The 21,892-nt window shown below is 37.7% G+C and overlaps 1 protein-coding gene and 1 non-coding gene across 7 annotated transcripts in view; both read left to right on the forward strand.

The window, feature by feature from the left end:
* Positions 1-21,892, forward strand: part of HS2ST1 (heparan sulfate 2-O-sulfotransferase 1) — a 224,509-nt gene that overhangs the window by 92,213 nt on the left and 110,404 nt on the right. The gene's annotated exons all lie outside the window — the stretch shown is intronic.
* On the forward strand, positions 20,092-20,198 carry LOC126074112 (U6 spliceosomal RNA). The gene has a single exon (XR_007516920.1). It is a non-coding gene; the product is annotated as a U6 spliceosomal RNA (small nuclear RNA).

Here is a 21,892-nt window from a genome sequence, read left to right on the forward strand (position 1 = left end):
AGAAGTGTGTATGTGTTTTTCCCCTATCTTCTTCCCCTCTACAATGTGGATTGAGTGAAGTAGCAATCTTATAAAAGAGAGAGGATTGTAGACAGGTGCTGTACAATTGTATGATGGGTGATGCTGTCTATTGTGATTAATGCAGTAGGAAGAAGGGTTGAGTTCTTTTCTGACAATAGCATGAGAACTTGTTGGTCAACAACTTTTGTTATGGATTATACCAGAGTAACCTCTTAAACCCTTCAAACCAATTGCTACTGCCATGGTCACACCAGAAGCTAATGGAAACATTTAGAAACTCGGGCTAAATGTTCTTGGTTCTAGAATTCACTGTCTTTATATATGTATGCCTTGACACACATTCATTCATATAAAATCCTAAGAGGAACATAAATGTGTGTATGTATGTCTTTTCTATCTATACTTAGATTTTGTTGTCCTTGGTTTCCTAATACATGAATGAAAATATCTACCAAATATTTAATTTGTAGATTCTGCCAAGATTCCCACAGTGATTGGCTTGGACTTCTAGGGATTATAGAGAATAAACAGTAGGACATGAACCCAAACACTGTGAGAGAGTTATACTGATACCCATACACTGCCAATATAGCAAGGCTGATTAAACTGTGATGGAAGAAATTGCCTCTTGTATTTAACTTCATACCTGTTATTTTCCATTCAATTTTTTTTTTCATCCAAAAATTCTGGCCATTCCTCTGACATCTCCAATGACACACGGCTTTACGGTATTTTTCTAGTCTAAGGCTACTTTGTGACAAAGGCTTTACAGTATTTTTAAAACAGTATGTTATAGTGTGACATAGTTTATCATTTATGTGCATGCCAATACGTAACTGCCATTACTCTTTCTGAGCCGATGTCCTTATCCTTCTTTCATCAAAACATAATGACATAGATTTTTCCTTTGAATGATATATTTGAGATTTTCTATGTATTCTCGTGGACCCATTTTTAAAACTGTCAACAATCTCAACTGCTATGTTTATTCTCAGTAGAATAAAATGGTATAAATCTTTCTATTTTCTATCCTTATTTGAAAAATTAATCTAAAAGTAAAAATTGCTTCTTTAGATTGTGGCATACGACAGCTAAAAACACCACTTAGATTTCTGAATTGTGGGCAAAAGAAAACAATCACTGTTACAGAAAAAAAATTACTTAAATCGGGTGTTCTTGAACACTGTTCTAGATTAAGTCTTTGTGAAAGTGATTTGAATTGAATGTCTCCTTGTGTTAAATCTCAGAGAAACCAGGTCAGCTTATCTAAAATCTTCCCTAAGTACCAAGTCAACTTATCTAAAATCTTCCCTAAGTATAGTCAGCACATGGAATGACTAAAAAAATAGCAAAAATTTCAACAAGTCTTACATGGAAATCTGTGTCATTAATTTTTCTTTTCATAACTCATGTTCTTAAATAATGTGTGACATGTTGAAGGACGTATACCATTAGTTAATGGCTCATATTTGGAATTTGATAATTAAATTATATCTAGCACTTAAAAATGAAGACTGATTGCTTATGCCATGTTTTGACAAAGCATTTATACACTATAATATTTCGAAATAATTACTGAGCAAAAAATGACATGTCAATGCTTTGTTTAATTACATTTACTCCATTATCAGTTATCCAAAATCTTCAACACAGTTCTCCAGAACTTTACAGATTCGTCAGCAAGTAACCTTTTAGCCGAGCTCATAAATCCATGTTTTAACATCCCCTTTAACATGGCAGGAAGGTGAATTTTTTAGGAAATAATGCAGGATAAAATTAAAAGACTTCGAATAGGTGTAATGACTTTATATTTGACTGGCTATATCTTAAAAAGATTTGGTAAGCCTCATTGTATTAAAAGTCCCTCATAACTAATTTTAAAACCTAGATGCTAATTCCCTAGCTGCCAAAATGTGAAATCAGGCGTTCCAGACTAGGAAATTACTGTGTCCAATATTTCTAATGTTCATCTTATTGCCACTGCCTCTTTTGTGTATAAGAAAATAAGTGGGATTAAAATCTCATTGATTAAGGGTATGACTGCACAGCTGATTATTAGAATTACTGTCCATAAGTTATATACCTGTAAAAAGTTGAACTGGCAAAAGTTATATGACAGATATATTTACAAAAACAAAAATAAGAGTAGCGCTGAAGCTGCTTCTGTACAGCCAAAAACCTTGTGGGATTTGGTTCATTGGTTTGAAGTTTTAGGGCCATGGTTTCATAGGACATCCCAGTTAATTGGCCCAATAACATGTTTAGTGCTTTTGTTTTACCTGCTAGTTGGTTCATAGTTCCTGGGGTCTTAAAAACTTACAGGTGGCCATCCAAGGCACTATGTTGGTCTCTATTTGCCTGCAACAACAGAAAAAGGAGAGTCAGGAATAGGAGGAGGAATGTGTGGCTAATTGCCTCCATGAACAGCTGCCTCCTTTGCCATGAGATCAGAAGAAGTACATGGTGCCCAGCTGTCATTACTGAACATTTTGATCAAAGAAGCTGTAGAAGAGTTCTTATCGAAAAGGGGAAAACGTAGAACAGAATTTCATGTTCTTGTTGAATCCATACTTTCTGGACCCATGGGGGCTGGATGAACTCCTGAAACTCTTGCCCTGAGATAACCTTTAAACCTTAAACCAAGAATATCCTCAGAAATCTCCTTAATACCAAACAATAGTTTAGCTTAACTAGTAAAAAATGTCTGTTTTGAGCATTATGCTCTTTTAAGCTATTTATATGGAATCAAAGGACAACAGTAGCTCTAAATATTAGATAGGAAACTTTGGGGGCAGTGAGTTTTTGTTAACGAGGGAGGAACAGGTCAGAAAAGGAGTTGAGAATGGTTGCACAACTTGAAGAATGTAATCAGTGTCACTGAATTGTATGTATAGAAACTGATGTGTTTTGCTGTGTATATTCTCAACAATAAAGTTAAAAAAAAACAAAATACACACACACATAGTAATTATTGACCTCCTGTAATCTTTGGAAAGTAGTAGAAAGAAAGGATAAGCCAGTTGCTGTTGCCTCGACTTTGACTCATGTCTATTCCATGTGTGTTAGAATAGAAGTGTGCTCCATAAGGTTTTCAATGGCCATAGGTTACTAGACATCTCTTCTGAGGTGTCTCTTGGTGGACTCAAACCACCAACCTTTTGGATAGCAGCTGAGCATATTAACCAGTTGCATCACCCAGGGACTCCAGAAAGAAAGAATAAGCAGACTTAAATGAAAGCTCAGGCATCAGAGCAATATTCAGGAAAATGGGAACAACTGGCCTTGTTCTGTGGTAGTCTGCTGACATACAACTAGGCCAGTAGAGATTAACACAGAAAAGAGCTTTATATTGAACATTTGCCATGTAATGTGGATAATTTATAATATTGAGCATCTTTCTCACTCTCCATAGATCAGGGTGTATTAGTCAGCTTTTTTTTAAATTGTGAGAGCCTACAACTCCAAAATCTATGCCTTATTTCTTCTCTTGTGTACTCTGCGGATCTGCAATAGTGCTGCTTTATGTCCTCTTCATTCTGAGACCTAGGCTAAAAAGTGTGATGACAGAACTTGTATGGTGGGTCTTAAAGCTTCTGCTTAGAACTGGCACAAGTCACTTTCACATTTCATTGGTAAAAGCAGATCACATGGAAGCAGGAAATATAATCCTTTTAGAGGAATAGACCCAGTAAGGGAAAGGCAACTAATATTAGGACGGTAGTAAGCCTATCACACACGGGCTAACATTTCTGTCTCCCCACCAACCACTGCCCTTGCCCCTTCTGATTGTGGTGAAGAATAAAAATTTTTACTAGCTTTTATATGCTTCTTGATTTTTTTTTCTTAATTACTATTTAAATATGGAACAGAAATGAGGAAGTAACGGCAAAATCAGTGACACTGTAAATGTAGAGAGATTAATTTATAGACATTCATATTCATATTTATAACCTCTTCTGAATTACCACAAAGCAAGTTGATCATGATGTGGAAATAGAATTATTTTTTTCCTTCTCTTTTCTTTTTATATAGAGCACCTTTCTGGGGATTCTGAAACCAACAGAGAAATTTAGTATAACAAAGAAATTACCTTTGTACTGTATTGTTAAGTGCCATTGAGTCGGATCCAGTGCATAGTGACCCCATACACAACAGAATGAAACACTGCCCGGTCCCGCGCCGTCTTTTATAGTATACAGTTTTATATCTCAAGTTAGATTTTCATAAGTAGGCTCAAACTAGATGCTCTCCTTGTATATTCATATAGATATAAATTTGAAATATTTTTAAGTACCAAGGCTTTTAAACTGATTGCTTACTTATTTAAAATGCAATAAAAGCACATAAAAATCAAAATAGACTCCCATGCATTCACTTTGATAAAAATAATATATATTTTCTTATTTTTACTGTTAGGTATTGATTTTTTTTATATTGCACTCATAGGCCAATCTACATTCTGCTTAATACTTAGTTATTACTGTAGAAATGTGATTGTCATAATGTGAACTGACTTCAGTGTATTGTGTGCATATCTTAATGAAATGTTCTGCCTGGCCCTCATCAGAATGGAGGTATATTTACATAATGTTAATCAAGCATTTGGAAAAGGGCAGTACTTTAATTTTAGTGGGTAGATACAAAAAAAAAAAAAAAAATTTTTTTTTTTCTTAGATATATCTGTCACACAAATTTAGCAGCCAACTACTTAAAATACAAATCACTGTACTGCGGAAACTGTCAAGGTTAATTATAAGTACTATTGCCTTTTTTAAAAACATACCTTATGGTATATTTTAATATATTTAAGAGTACTGCTTCATTTGTTGATTGCCGACTTTTATTTTTTAGGTTACCAGAATAGTTCTCTGCATTCTCCGTTTGCTCGTTTCTTGTGTCTGGTTTAGATACCTGAATTTATTTTTAATTTTAAAAATTATTTTTGAATTTTGTTTGGCTTTGATTTAAAATCAACTGGGTGTATCTTAGGACCTTGGTTGTGCAATGATTAAGCACTGGACTGCTAACTGAAAAATCAGCTGTTCAAACCCACCAGCCACTCTCTGAGAGAAAAGACCTGGTAATCTGCTCCCATAAAGATTTACAGCCTTGGAAACCTTGTAGAACATTTCTACACTGACCTATAGGGTCACTATGAGTCGGATTCCACTGGATGGCAGACAACAACAGGTATATCTTGGAATATAGAGTCTTCAAAAGTGCTTTCCAAAGCATAACCATTCATTAATTCAGCAGACTATTGACTGCTTACAGTGTTTTAGGTTATGGGTTCTCCCTACCCATGAGAAATTTACAGTCTCCTGGGAAAGATAGAAAATTAATATACAGTGGTGTTGTCAGATGCCATCAAGTTGTTTCCAACTCATAGAGACCCTAAGTACAACAACACAAAACACTGCTGGGTCGTGCGCCATCCTCAGCATCATTGTTATGCTTGAGCCCATCGCATCCACTGTGTCGATCCATCTTGTTGAAGGTCTTTCTCTTTTTCGATGACCCTCTACTTTACCAAGCATGACTTTCTTCTCCAGGGACTGATCCTCCTGATACATGTTCAAAGCATGTGAGACGTAGTCTTGCCATCCTTGCTTCTAAGGAGCATTCTGGTTATACTTCTTCCAAGGCAGATTTGTTTGCTCTTTTGGCAGTCCATGGTATATTCAGTGTTCCTTGCCAACACCATAATCCGAAGGTGTCAATTGTTCTTTGGTCCTTGTTACTCATTGCCCAGTTTTCACATGCATATGAGGCGATTGAAAACACCTTTGCTTGGGTCAGGCACACCTTCGTCTTTAAAGTGACTTCTTTGCTTTTTAACACTTTAAAGAGGTCTTTGGCAGCAGATTTGCCCAATGCAAGGAGTCCTTTGATTTCTTGACTGCTGCTTCCTTGCATGAGCATTGATTGTGGATCCAAGTAAAATGAAATCCTTGACAACTTCAGTGTTTTCTCCGTTAATCATGATGTTACTGCTCATTGGTCCAGTTGTGAGGATTTTTGTTTTCTTTTTGTTGAGGTGTAATCCATATAGAAGACTGTGGTCTAAGTGCTTCAAGTCCTCTTTGCCTTCAGCAAGCATGGTTGTGTCATCTGCATATCACCAGGTTGTTAATACATCTTCCTCCAATCCTGATGCAGTGTTCTTCTTCCTATAGTCCAGCATCTCGGATTATTTGGTCAGCATAAGGATTGAATAAGTATGGTGAAAGGATACAACCCTGACGCACACCTTTCCTGACTTTAAACCATACAGTCTTCCCTTGTTCTGTTTGAACAACTGCTTTTTGATCCATGTCCAGGTTCCTCGTGACCACAATTAAGTGTTCTGGAATTTCCATCTTTTGCAATGTTACCCATCGTTTGTTATAACTCACACAGTCAAATGCCTTTGCATAGTCAATAAAGCAAGGGTAAGCATCTTTCTGGTATTGCGTTCAGCTAGGGTCCATCTGACATCAGCAATGATATCTCATGTTCTACATCCTCTTCTGAATCCAGCAATTCTGGCAGTTCCCTGTCCATGTACTACTGCAACCACTTTTGAATGATCTCCAGCAAAATTTTACTTGTATGTGATATTAATTATATTGTTTGATAATTTCCGCATTCTGTTGGATCATCTTTCTTGGTATAGGCATAATTATGGATCTCTTCCAGTCGGTTAGCCAGATAGCTGTCTTCCAAATTTCTCAGCGTAGATGACGAGTGAGCACTGCCAGCACTGCATCCGTTTGTTGAAACATCTCAATTGGTATTCCATCAACTCCTGGAGGCTGTTTTTCACCAGTGCCTTCAGTGCAGCTTGGACTTCTTCCTTCACTGCCATTGGTTCTTGATCATGTGCTACCTCCTGAAATGATTGAATGTTGACCAGTTCATTTTGGTACAGTGACTCTGTGTATTCCTTCCATCTTCTTTTGATGTTTCTGGCGTCATTCAGTATTTTTCTCATAGAATCCTTCACCGTTGCAACTCCAGGCTTGATTTTTTCTTCTGTTCTTTCAGTTTGAGAAATGCCAAGTGTGTTCTTCCCTTTTGGTTTTCTAACTCCAGGTCTTTTCACATGTCATTATAATACTTTGTTTTCTTAAGCTACTCTTTGAAATCTTCTGTTCAGCTCTTTTACTTCATCATTTCTTCTGTTCATTTTAGCTACTCGACATTCAAGAGCAAGTTTCAAAGTCTCTTCTGACACCATTTTGGTCTTTTCTTTCTTTCCTGTCTTTTTAATAACCTCTTGCTTTCTTTATGTATGATGTCCTTGGTGTCATTCCACAACATGACTGGTCTTTGGTCATTTAGTGTTCAGTGCATCAAATCTATTCTTGAGATGGCCTTTATATTCAGGTGGAATATACTGAAGATCATACTTTGGCTCTCGTGGACTTGTTTTGATTTTCTTCAGCTTCAGCTTGGACTGGCATATAAGCAATCGATGGTGTGTTCCGGAGTCGGCTCCTGGCTTTGTTCTGACTGATGATATTGAGCTTTTCCATCATCTCTTTCCACAGGTGTAGTCGATTTCATTCCTGTCTATTCCATTTGGCAAGGTCCATGTGTATAGTCATTGTTTATGTTGTTGAAAAAAGACATTTGCAAATGAATGTCATTAGCCTTGCAAAATTCTATCACGTAATCTCTGGCATTGTTTATATCACCAAAGCGGTATTTTCCAGCTACCAGTCCCTTTTCTTTATTTACAACTTCTGCATTCCAATCACCAGTAATTACCAGTGCATCCTGATTGCATGTTCCATCAATATCAGACTGCATAAGTTGGTAAAGATCTTCAATTTCTTCATCTTTATCCTTAGTGGTTGGTGTGTAAATTTAAATAATAGTCATGTTACATATGTTATCCATATGTAGACATATGGATATTATCCTATCACTGATAGCATTGTACTTCAGTTTGTCATTCCCGGCATAATAGCCTATATGATTGTCTAATTCAGAATAGCCACTACCAGTCCATTTCAGGTTAACAATGCATAGGATATCAGTGTTCGTGTGTTTGATTTCATTTTTGACGATTTCCAGTTTTCCTAGATTCATACTTCATACATTCCATGTTTTGATCATTAATAGATGTTTGCAGCTGTTTCTTCTCATTTTGAGTTGTGCCACATTAGCAAATGAAGGTGCTGAAAGCGTGACTCCATCCACATCAGTAAGTTCTCCTCTATTTTGAGGAGACAGCTCTTCCCCAGTTTGTCTTTTGAGTGCCTTCCAACCTGAGGGGCTCATCTTCCAGCACTCTGTGATACAGTGTTCCACTGCTATCCATAACATTTTCACTGGCTAATTTTTTTTTTCAGACATAGACCACCAGGTCCTTCTCTGCAGTCTCTCTTAGTCTGGAGGCTTAGCTGAAACCTGCCCACCATGGGTGACCCTGCTGGTATTTGAATACCAGTGGCATAGCTTCCAGTATCACAGCAACACGCAGGCCCCCACAGTAGGACAAACTGACAGATGTATGGGGGAATGGACAGATGCATGGGGGTAATGTATAAGTGCTATATTGGAGGTTTTTTTTATATATATATATATATTTTATATTTATTTCTTATTGTGCTTGAAGTGAAAATTTACAGTTTTAGTTACTTTCTCATACAAAAATTTATATACACATTGTTATGTGACCCTAGTTTCTATCCCTGTGATATGTCTGCACACTCCTCCTTTCCACCCTGGATTTCCCTTGTCCATTCAACTTTTTTTTTTATTCAGCCAGCTCCTGTCCCTTTCTGCCTTCTCATCTCACCTCCAGCCGGAGCTGCCCATTTAGTCTCAAGTATCTACTTGCACTAGAATCACTCTCTTCACAAGTGTCATTTTATGTCTTATGGTCCAGTCTAATCTTTGTCTGAAGAGTTGGCTTTGGGAATGGTTTTGGTTCTGGGTTAACAGAGAGTCTTGGGGCTTTGTCTTCTGGGGTTCCTCCAGTCTCAGTCAGACCATTAAGTCTGGTCTGTTTACTAGAATTTGAGTTCTGCACCCTCCTTTTTTTCTACTCCATCAGGGACTCTCTGTTATGTTCCCTGTCAGGGTGCTCAGTGATGGTAGCCAGGCACCATCTAGATCTTCTGGTTTCAGGCTGATGGAGCCTCTGGTTTATGTAGCCCTTTTTGGTCTCTTGAGCTAATATTTTCCTTATGTCTTTGATTTTCTTCATTCTCCTTTGCTCCAGGTGGGTTGGGACCAAGTAATGCATCTTAGATGACCTCTCACTAGGTTTTAAGACCCCCAGATGCCACTCACTGAAGTGGGATGCAGAGCATCTTCTTAACACACTTTGTTCTGCCACTTGACCTAGATGTCCCCTGAAACCATGATCACCAGACTCCCGACCCCACTACTGTGTCCCTTGAAGTGTATGGTTGTATTCAGGAAAGTTCTTAGCTTTTGGTTTAGTCCACTTGTGCTAATAACTTCCCCTGTATTGTGTGTTATCCTTCCCTTCGTCTAATTAGTGAATACCCCTCTCCCTCCCTCTCCACCCTCATAAACATCAAAGAATGTTTTCTTCTATATTTAAACCTTTTCTTGATTTCTTATAATAATGGTCTCATACAATATTTGTCCTTTTGAGACTGACAAGTTTCATTTAGCATAATGCCTTCCAGATTAATCCATGTCCACACTGCATATTGATCTGTGCTTTTAAGTGGTAGATTCAGGGCACTGTTATAGTTTTCCTTCTCAGCCTTGCTGAGTTACTCCAAATCTTCGTAAGCCCCCAAACGAAAACCCATTGCATTTGACCAGATTCTGACTCATAACAGCCCTCTTGGACAGATTAGAACTGCCACCATAGGGTTTCTAAGGCTGGAACTCTTTTTTTTTTCTTATAATGTTTATTGTGCCTTAAGTGAAAGTTTACAAATCAAGTCAGTCTCTCACACAAAAATTTATAAACACCTTGCTACATACTCCCAATTACTCTCCCCCTAATGAGACAGCCCGCTCCCTCCCTCCCCTCTCTCTTTTCATATCCATTTCGCCAGCTTCTAACCCCCCTACCCTCTCATCTCCCCTCCAGACAGGAGATGCCAACATACTCTCAAGTGTCCACCTGATCCAAGAAGCTCACTCCTCACCAGCATCCCTCTCCAACCCCTTGTCCAGTCCAATCCCTGTCTGAAGAGTTACTTCGGGAATGGTTCCTGTCCTGGGCCAACAGAGGGTCTGGGAGCCATGACCACCGGGGTCCTTCTATTCTCAGTCAAACCATTAAGTCTGGTCTTTTTATGGGAATTTGGGTTCTGCATCCCAGTGATCTCTTGCTCCCTCAGGTGTCCTCTGTTGTGTTCCCTGTCAGGGCAGTCATCGGATGTAGCTGGGCACCATCCAGTTCTTCTGGTCTCAGGATGATGTAGTCTCTGGTTCATGTGGCCCTTTCTGTCTCTGGGGCTTGTAATTACCTTGTGTCCTTGGTGTTCTTCATTCTCCTTTGATGCAGGTGGGTTGAGACTCATTGATGCATCTTAGATGTCCGCTTGCTAGCATTTAAGTCCCCAGACGCCACTCTTCAAAGCGGGATGCAGAATGTTTTCTTAATAGATTTTCTTATGCCAATTGACTTAGAAGTCTCCTGAAACCATGGTCCCCAAACCTCTGGCCCTGCTACACTGGCCTTTGAAGCATTCAGTTTATTAAGGAAACTTCTTTGCTTTTGGTTTAGTCCAGTTGTGCTGACCTCCCCTGTATTGTGTGTTGTCTTTCCCTTCACGTAAAGTAGTTCTTATCTACTATCTAATTAGTAAATACCCCCTCGCACCTCCCCTCCCCCTCTTGTAACCACAAGAGTGTTTTATTCTCAGTTTAAACTATTTCTGAAGTTCTTATACTAGTGGTCTTATACAGTATTTGTCCTTTTGCAACTGACTAATTTCACTCAGCATAATGCCTTCCAGGTTTCTCCATGTTATGAAACGTTTCACAGAGTCATCACTGTTCTTTATCAGTGCATAGTATTCCATTGTATGAATATACCATAATTTATCCATTCATCTATTGATGGGCACCTGGGTTGCTTCCGTCTTTTTGCTGTTGTAAACAATGCTGCAATAAACATGGGTGTGCATATATCTTTTCCTGTAAAGACTCTTATTTCTCTAGGATATATTCTGAGGAGTGGGATTGCTGGATCCTATGGTAGTTCTATTTCTAGCTTTTTAAGGAAGTGCCAAATCGATTTCCAAAGTGGTTGTACCGTTTTACATTCGCACCAGCAGCATATAAGTGTTCCAATCTCTCCACAGCCTCTCCAACATTGATTATTTTGTGTTTTTTGGATTAATGCCAGCCTTGTTGGAGTGAGATGAAATCTCATTGTAGTTTTGATCTGCATTTCTCTAATGGCTAATGATGGTGAGCATTTCCTCATGTATCTGTTAGCTACCTGAATGGCTTCTTTAGTGAAGTGTCTGTTCATATCTTTTGCCCATATTTGAATTGGGTTATTTGTCTTTTTGTAGTTGAGTTTTTGCAGTATCATGTAGATTTTAGAGATCAGGTGCTGATCAGAAATGTCATACCTAAAAACTTTTTTCCAGCCTGTAGGTAATCTTTTTACTCTTTTGGTGAAGTATTTGGATGAGCAAAGGTGTTTGTTTGATTATTAGGAGCTCCCAGCTATCCAGTTTTTCTTCTGCATTCTTAATAATGTTTTGTATACCGTTTATGCCATGTATTCAGGCTCCTAACATTGTACCTATTTTTTCTTCCACAGACTTTATCGCTCTAGATTTGATATTTAGGTCTTTGATCCATTATGCGCTCATTTTTGTGCATGGAGTGAGGTATGGGTCTTGTTTCATTTTTTTGCAGATGGATATCCAGTTATGCCAGCATCATTTGTTAAACAGACTGTCCTTTCCCCATTAACTGTCTTGGGGCCTTTGTAAAATATCAACTGTTCATATGTGGATGGATTTATGTCTGGATTCTCAATTCTGTTCCATTGGTCTATGTATCTGTTGTTATACCAGTAGCAGGCTGTTTTGACTACTGTGGCGGTATAATAGGTTCTAAAATCAGGTAAAGTAAGGCCTCCCACTTTGTTCTTCTTTTTCAGTAATGCTGTACTTATCTGGGGCCTCTTTCCCTTCCATATGAAGTTGGTGATTTGTTTGTCCATCTCATTAAAGAATGTTGTTGGAATTTGGGTTGGAATTGCATTAAATGTATAGATCGCTTTTGGTAGAACAGACATTTTTATAATGTTAAGTCTTCCTATCCACGAGCAAGGTATGTTTTTCCACTTATGTAGGTCTCTGTTGGTTTCTTGCAGATGTGTATTGTAGTTTTCTTTGTATAAGAGTTGTACATCCCTGGTAAGATTTATTCCTAAGTATCTTATCTTCTTGGGGGCTACTGTAAATGGCATTGATTTGTTGATTTCCTCTTTGATGTTCTTTTTGTTGGTGTAGAGGAATCCAACTGAGTTTTGTATGTTTATCTTGTATCCCGATACTCTGGTGAACTCTTCTATTAGTTTCGGTAGCTTCCTGGAGGATTCATTAGCGTTTTCTGTGTATAAGATCATGTCATCTGCAAACAGAGGTAATTTTACTTCTTCCTTGCCAATCTGTATGCCCTTTATTTCTTTATCTAACTTGATTTCTCTGGCTGCGACCACCAACACAATGTTTAATAAGAGCAGTGATAAAGGGCATCCTTTTTTTTTTTTGGCTGGTTCCCGATCTCAATGGGAATGCTTTCAGGGTCTCTCCATTTAGGGTGATGTTGGGTGTTGGCTCTGTGTAAATGCCCTTTATAATGTTTAAGAATTTTTCTTCTATTCCTATTTTGCTGAGAGTTTTTATCATGAATGGGTGTTGAACTTTGTCAAAAGCCTTTTCTGCATCAATTGATAAAATCATGTGATTCTTGTCTTTTGTTTTATTTATGTGGTGGCTTACATTAATTGTTTTTCTAATGTTGAACCATCCCTGCATACCTGGTATGAATTCCACTTGGTCATGGTGAATTATTTTTTTGATATGTTGTTGAATTCTATTGGGTAGAATTTCACTGAGGATTTTTGCATCTAAGTTTGTGAGGGATAATTTAATTTTCTTTTCTTCTATAATTTTCTTTTCTTCTGGTGTCCTTACCTGGCTTTGGTATCAGGGATATAGTGGCTTCATAGAATGAGTTTGGTAGCGTTCCGTCCTTGTCTACACTCCGAAATACCTTTAGTAGTAGTGGTGTTAACTCTTCTCTGAAAGTGTGGTAGAACTCTGCAGTGGAGCCGTCCGGACCAGGGCTTTTTTTTTGTTGGGAGCTTTTTGACGACCTTTTCAATCTCTTCTTTTGTTATGGGTCTATATAGTTGTTCTCCCTCAGTTTGTGTTAGTTTAGGTAGATAGTGTGTTTCTAGGAATTCATCCATTTGTTCTAGGTTTTCAAATATGTTAGAGTACAGTTTTTCATAGTAATCTGATATGATTCTTTTAATTTCAGTTGTGTCTTTTTTAATATCGCCCATCTCATTTTTTATTCGGGTTATTTGCTTCCTCTCCTGTTTTTCTTTTTTCAGATTGGCCAGTGGTTTATCAATTGTGTTAATTTTTTCAAAGAACCAGCTATTGGTCTTGTTAATTCTTTCAATTGCTTTTCTGTTTTTTATTTCATTTAGTTCAGCTCTAATTTTTATTATTTGTTTTCTTCTGGTGCCTGTGGGTTTCTTTTGTTGCTCTCTTTCTATTTGTTCAAGTTTTAGGGATAATTCTTTGATTTTGGCCCTTTCTTCTTTTTGTATGTGTGCATTTATTGATATAAATTGGCCTCTGAGCACCGCTTTTGCTGTGTCCCAGAGCTTCTGATAGGAAGTGTTTGCATTCTCACTGGAGTCTATGAATTTCTTTATTCCGTCCTTAATGTCTTCTATAATCCAGCCTTTTTCGAGCAGGGTATTTGTTCAATTTCCAAGTGTTTGATTTCTTTTCCCTGTTTTTTCTGTTATTTATTTCCACTTTTATGGCCTTATGGTTAGAGAAGATGCTTTGTAATATTTCAGTTTTTTGGATTCTGCTAAGGCTTGCTTTATGACCTAATACGTGGTCTATTCTAGAGAGTGTTCCATGTGCACTAGAAAAGAAAGTATACTTGGTTGCTGTTAGGTTTAGTGTCCTTTGTATGTCTATGAGGTCAAGTTGGTTGATTGTGGCATTTAGATCTTCTGTGTCTTTATTGAGCTTCTTTCTGGATGTCCTGTCCTTCACCAAAAGTGGTGTGTTGAAGTCTCCTACTATTATTGTGGAGCTGTCTGTCTCACTTTTTAATGCTGATAGAGTTTGTTTTATGTATCTTGCAGCCCTGTCATTGGTTGCATAAGTATTTAATATGGTTATATCTTCTTGGTGTATTGTCCCTTTAATCATTATATAGTGTCCTTCCTTATCCTTTATGATGGATTTAACTTTAAAGTCTAAATAGTCAGAAATTAACATTGCCCCCTCTGCTCTTTATTGATTGTTGTATGCTTGATATATTTTTTTCCATCCTTTGAGTTTTAGTTTGTTTGTGTCTTTAAGTTTAAGGTATGTGTCTTGTAGGCATCATATAGATGGATCATGTTTTTTAATCATTTTGCCACTCTCTGTCTCTTTATTGGTGCATTTAGTCCATTTACATTCAGCGTACTTATGGATAGGTATGAATTCAGTGCTGTCATTTTGATGTCTTTTTTTGTGTGTTGTTGACAGTTTCTTTTTCCCACTTAATTTTATGTGCTGCGTAGATTATCTTTATATATTGCCCTTTCCTCATATTTTGTTGTTGGTTTTGTTTCTGCTGAGTCTCTGTTTCTTTCTTGTATTTTATTTTGATGAGTAGGATAGTTTGTCTCCTTTGTGGTTACCTTATTATTTACCCCTATTTTTCTAAATTCAAACCTGACTTTTAGTTCTTTGTATTGCCATATCTTCCTTTCCGTATGGAAGGTGTATGATTACATTTCTTAGTCCCTCTGTATTATTTTAATATTGTCTTCTTTTATATAATAACATCACTGTTACCCTGTTTTGAGCTTTTTTTTTTCCCTTATAATCTTTGTTTTTTTGGATTTCCCTGTCTGGGTTGACTTCTGGTTGCTCTGCCCAGTGTTCTAGTCTTGGGTCGATACCTGATATTATTGATTTTCTAACCAAAGAACTCCCTTTATTATTTCTTGTAGTTTTGGTTTGGTTTTTACGAATTCCCTCAACTTGTGTTTATCTGGAAATGTCTTAATTTCACCTTCATATTTAAGAGACAGTTTTGCTGGATATATGATTCTTGGAAGGCAATTTTTTTCCTTCATTTTTGCCTTCTTGCCTGCACGGTTTCTGCCGAGTAGTCTGAGGTTATCCTTATTGGCTGTCCTTTGTAGGTGACTTTTCGTTTATCCCTCGCTGCTCTTGCAATTCTCTCTTTATCTTTGGTTTTGGCAAGTTTGATTATAATATGTCTTGGTGACTTTCTTTTAACATCTACCTTATGTGGAGTTCGATGAGCATCTTGGATAGATATCTTCTCATCTTTCATGATATCAGGGAAGTTTTCTGCCAAGAAATGTTAAACAATTCTCTCTGTATTTTCTGTTATCCCTTCCTGTTCTGGTATTCCAATCACTCGTAGCTTATTTCTCTTGATAGAGTCCCACGTGATTCTTAAGGTTTCTTTATTTTTTTTAATTCTTTTATCTGATTTTTCTTCAGATATATCAGTCTAAGTGATTTTTCTTCAAGTTCAGAAATTCTAGCTTCTGCTTGCTCAATTCTGCTCCTCTGACTTTCTACTGTGTTGTCTACTTCTGTAATTTTATTATTAATCATCTGAATTTCTGATTGCTGTCTTTCTATGGATTTTTTCCAGCTTATTAAACTTTTCATTATGTCCCTGAATAATCTTTCTTATTTCCTCAATTACTTTATCTGTGTGTTCCTTGCCTTGTTCTGTGTATTGCCTCATTTCTTTCCTGATGTCTTAAAGGGTTCTGTACATTAAAGTTTTTATTCTGGCTCTGGTAATTGCAGGAATGTATTTTCATCTACAAGATCGCTGGATTCTTTGTTTTGAGAGTTTCTTGAGGTGATCGTGTTCTGTTTATGTAACTTGATATTGAGTGTTGTCTCCGAGCCATCTATAAGTTATTGTATTAGTTTATGGTTGCTTACTGTGTCATAGCTTCTTGCTTTATTTTGTTTTGGTATACCAAAACGCTTGAGTGAACTAGCTTGATTATTTTCGCATTTGGAGCTCTGATGTCCTGTCCCTAGATGGCTAAAGCTGTTAACAGGTATATCAGTCTAGGAGTTCGTTCAGTTTTTTTGTATGAATTCAGCTCAGGTTTTCAGGTAGCTGATTGTCACATGTGTGGCACAGGCTCTGTCGTATAGTCCTAGAGGTGCGGGGGTGATGGGTGTATGTACCAGTATCTGATTACAGGAGGGGGTCATGCTCTGAACAATTCAGGGTGCTGAGAACTGACCCCAGAGTATCTGTGAGGAAAGCGCGTCCCTGTTCTCTAGAGCATGTAGATGCGTGGGTTCTGCAGAGGGACCATGGGCACCCAGTGTTTTTGATTGTAAGGACTGGGAGGTACCAGTTATCCTTGGATCCCTGTCGCAGGTGGCTGGGTGACCTAAGTGGAGCTACGAGTCCTTAGGTCCCTGGTGTCGGTAGGTGAGGACCTTGTTTAATAGTCAAAGCAATGTCAAAACATCAAACACCCACCTCTCCATCTCACAGCTGAAATGGTTGGTGTCTGCCAACAAGGGCCTGTACTCCCAAAATAGGCCCACACAGGTCCATGCAGAAGGGAAAGGTGCTGAAAATCCATGGACCATTTATACCTGGATAGGAGCTTCTTCTGTCCTGAGCTTCTCCGGTTAATGGAGCTAGTAAATTATCTTTTCCCCCAACTGCAATTTTTTTCCTTCACCAAGGCAGGGAGGCGCTCAACAGGGCCTATCTCAGGCCCAGAGAATTCAGCCACTGAAGCCGGCTTGGGGGTGGAGGGGGAGCGCAGTAAAATATACGCAAGTACCTAGCTTTTGCTGAGAGGGACGTTCTTCTTAGGTTCCAGAGGTGTGAGTGGGCTGCGTGGCTGGCTGCTTCTCCCTGAGGAAACTAGCCGAAAGCTTGTACCAGCCTGCTCCTGCTGCTCCAGGAATGGTGCCTGAGGGTTCCGCACGATTCACGTCGGGTAACTCCTCTTTGCTTCTGAACCATCTGTTCCTCCCCTCTGCCCCTCTGTTCATTTTCTAAACTTGCCTTTGAAGCTCAGGGCCACCAGCTTGTCAGAAATATACCCGTTTCACTTGTTTTTTGGGGTTTTTGTTGTAAAGAGGGCTCGCCTGGTGTGTCTGTCTATTCCGTCATCTTGGCTCCGCCTCCTATTTTGGAGGTTTTTGCTAATGACTTTATGTATTATGAAGTTACATTCCATTTTAAAAATTGTTTAAATTGTTTAAATTTAAATTATTAAACTGTTTTTGGGTTTGGCAACATTATTATATTGTCTTACTCCTCTGCGTCTGCTTCTTCAGACCCATTCTTCTCGAGACTCCCTCATTAAGAAACTTTTCCAGCACTAACTCTGATAGTCTTCTCACATGCAACAATCTCCAGTGCATTTTTCTTCCCGTTAAAAATGTACTTTTCTTATCTGCACCAATTAATGGGGTCATTGAGCTGAAGTCATCCCATTCAAACAAAGTCCAGCAAAGCCTAAAGGATCCTTTTTCTGTATATAGTGACAGGATTTGGTATTGATGTGTTTCACATTTTCCAGGCTCCTTTCCTCTCCCTCTTTCATTGAAACAGAAAATGGTGCTTATGGTTCTTGAGTAGTCTTTTGGGCTGCTTTCTAAGATTCCTAAGAGAAGAAAATTAGTCTTAAGATACTAGGAATAAACAGAAAACGATGTTGGGGTAGTCAGAATAAATTTTAATAAGGCACATTTAAAGAGATAGTTTTTTTTTTTTTAAACTTTCAGTTATTTCTTTTTTAATTTAGAACTCCTTGATGGTTTTACTTGAGAGATTATAAACACATTTCAAATGTTTTGATTGGAATAATGAATGCTGTGTTTAGTTTTGAAATAATTGAAACTGAATTGTTGGTTTACTTGATTCAGTCCTGTCTCTAAAACTAAATCACCAAGTTCCAACTCTAATTTTGCATCACTGCAGGATAACATCCATTTATCTTAAAATGCTTGTGGAAATTTTTTTTTTTTAATTTTCAAGTAATTTTATTTTGGTTCCTTTTACTTTTTTAAGTTGGTAGTTAAAAATTTATATTTATAACTTCCTCACTACATGACGGAGTTGAGGCACTTTGCCTTGGTGGCAGGGCGAGGAGGGGTGGGAATCTAGACTTGAAAAAATATTAATTAGAATGGGGAGATCAAGATAAATGAAACAGAACACAAGTATGTAAACCATAAAGGCCATATTGTGTATTATAGATAACTTTTAAGAAAATAAAAGATGTCTAGGAATTTTAAAAATGACTTTTACATTATTGTAAGTGTTACATGCTTTATTATTATGAATGCTAGATTATTTGCTTAGATTTAGAAATATTAAGAAATGCTTGCTACCTAATGAATGCAAGTGACTTTGGCAACTAGGATATATGGAGTTACAAAAAGGATACATTACAGTCCATGGAATAACATAATGACAGTTTTTGTGTTTGGTGCCTGTCATGTGTCTAGTACTATTTTAGCTACTTTGTGTGGGGAAGGTTGGTATAGAAGATGTTTTCATGTGCTGGATAAAAAAAAAATAACAAAATGCTAGATAAATAAAATGATAGTTAAACCAGAATATTTTAAAGACTGGTAGGTTTTACCTTTAAAAAGCAAAAACCAAAGCCAGTTGTCATCAGGTTTGTCGATAGGTGCACTGTTATCAATAAATCAAATTACGTAGAGGATGCGGACTCTCCTCACTGGGAATGTCTTCCAGAGTATAGGATATTGGTTCCTATCTCTTGCCTCCTGCCTTTCCCTTAAACTAAAATTGTTGTTGTTGTGTGCCATCGAGTTAACTCCAACTCATAGCGATCCTGTAGGATAGAGTAGAACTGCCCCAAGGGGTTTTTGTGCCTGTGATATTTACAGGAGCAGATTGCCAGGTCTTTTCTCCTGTGAAGCTACTGGTAGATTTGAACCTTTTGGTTAGCAGCAGAGCACTTACTTTCAAATTGATTCTAACTCGTGGTGACTTCATGTGAATCAGAGTAGAACTCTGCTCCATAGAGTTTTCATGACTGTCATCTTTTGGTAGCAGATCGCTAAGGCTTTTCTTCCAGATGCACCTTTGGATGGGTTCATTCAAACCACCCCTCCCCTTACCCCTGTTTTATTTGTGGCTTCTCCAACTCAAGTTTGTTGTTCCCAATAGTTATCGTACAGTGAAAATGAGCCTCAAACTTCTCTATCAAGTGCACAACCCTACCAGTCAGAATAGACTTTCCTTCCCAGTTCTTCCCTGCTCAAATTTTAAGTAGGTTTCCTGTACTAACTTCCCTTTAATATTAAGTTAACATAGTCTTTACCCTGGTTCATATTTCTCTTTGAGTTGTGTCTGCTCATAATTTTTTCTGTCATAATACACATTTCAGTCCAAGCAACCTGAACCACCTGTTACTGGCAGAACTATAGTAAGCTCACTTTGCCTTTTCCCAATCTTAGTCTGTAGATTTCCCAATAGATACCATTCATCATCAACATTGCATTCTTAATTTTATAAACAAGGAACAGTAATCAAGCACCTACTATATGGCAGTCTTTACTCTAGAAGCTTGGATTATAAAGATGAACCAGGCATGCCTACTATGTGTAAAGATCTTCTCTAATAGGGAAGAAAAAAAAAAAAATTTTTTTTTTTTTTTTTGTCCGACAGACATGTAAATAATGAATAACTGTAAAATGTGTTGTATTATCATCTAGATGGAAACAAAGTATTCTAACTTAATGTTTAGGGAAAGGATGTCTTCAAGGAAATGGGATTTGAACTGGACCTTGAAGATTGAGTAGGAGGGTACTCACTTCGGCAGCACATGTACTAAAATTAGAATGATACAGAGAAGATTAGCGTGGCCCCTGTGTAAGGATGACACACAAATTCGTGAAGCATTCCATATTTTTTATGGGAGTGTTGACATGTCATGGGGTTGGTAACCAGTGTCACAAATTTGCTCCTTATACAGGGAGTCACATACGTATTCATGTACAGTGAGGGGACAATCTTCAGTCCTGGGATCCATGCACAGTCCGCATAATTTTTGTGAATGAGTTTTTGCGCACAGCTCTAAAACTACTGCACACAGTCCTAGAAAAATGGTGATGGCTCACTACTGCCACCCCAGGAAGGTCGTGTAGCGGGTAAATTTGGAGTTCGTGCCCCTGCATCTCAGCCTCCTGCAAGAGAAGAAGAGGAAACCTGGTGAATCAACCAATCATGAAGTGCTATGGTGAAGTGCTATGAAAGTTGCAACAAAAATGTAACAAGGGTAGACTTTTCTGAAAAATAACTATTATGTGATGGTCAATAACCTTCTACCTGCTTCAGTACCTACTTTGTAGGGTTATTGTGAAGACTTTTTAGGACATTTTTAGTAGTTTCATAGTGATGACTAAGTGAGTTTAAAAAAAAATTATCCTGCACACAAAAAAATTAATAGGCATGGGAATAGTGACAGTCCTATAATGTAAAAATTTATCAGGCTTCTTCAAGTCTGTTTTAGAGAAATGGGAACAGCACATATCATTCTGAATGTAAAGTCCAGAAATTCCTTCTTATCAAGTCTATCCTGTCATTATGTTTTTATTCAGTTAGTTATCATTTATTTCCTTTTTACCAGGATTGTGTCCCCAGTATTCCTGAATACCATTTGAAAGATCTGACTCCTAAGTATGTTTACTTTACTTTTCATTTCTCAAATCATTAATAATACAATCAGGGCATTGTATACTGTTATTTCATAGGACAGCCGTCTATCTTATCTAGCAAAATCAGCATAATTTAAATCTTAATATATGTTGAGCACTTCTGTCAGAGTAGACAATAATTTGTCCTGTTCAGTAACACTCCAGACTGAAGCCAAAGGTAGTATGTCAGAATGACAGATTTAGGTCCAAGGTATGTACCTTGAAGAACTGAAGCTGTAACTTTCTTGTTTACACATGATTTTGGAGATGCAAGTAGCATACCTAGGATATGTGAATTTATACCCTCTTCTCTCTTATTGACACGGTTAGGTTCCAAAAACCAGGTGGTTATGTGAAACCAGCATTATGGAAAAATGGAGGATGACTACATCATTACATGACTGCCAAATTACATCTTTACATAGCTGTCAAATTACATCATTACATAACTGTCAAACCGCTGAGAATCATGGCCCAACCAAATTGACACATAACCATCATTGCAGTAAGAGTTATTCTCGCTTTGCACCTCGGTCCTTGGTAGTGCCTGATCTTTGACAAAGGCTCAAAGTCCATTAAATGGGGAAAAGACAGCCTTTTTAACAAATGGTGCTGGCAAAACTGGATGTCCGTCTGCAAAAAAATGAAACTGGACCCATACCTCACACCATACACAAAAAGTAATTCAAAATGGATCGAAGATCTAAATGTAAAATAAAAAACTATAAAGATCATAGAAGAAAAAATAGTGTCAATGCTAGAGGCCCTAATACACGGCATTAACAGGATACAAACTGTAACTAACAATACACAAACACCAGAAGATAAGCTAGATAACTGAGATCTTCTAAAAATTAAACACTTCGGCTCATCAAAAGAATTTACCAAAAGAGTGAAGAGACAACCTACAG

The sequence above is a fragment of the Elephas maximus genome, chromosome 3 (genome assembly GCF_024166365.1).
Source record: "Elephas maximus indicus isolate mEleMax1 chromosome 3, mEleMax1 primary haplotype, whole genome shotgun sequence".
Classification (NCBI taxonomy): Eukaryota; Metazoa; Chordata; class Mammalia; order Proboscidea; family Elephantidae; genus Elephas; species Elephas maximus.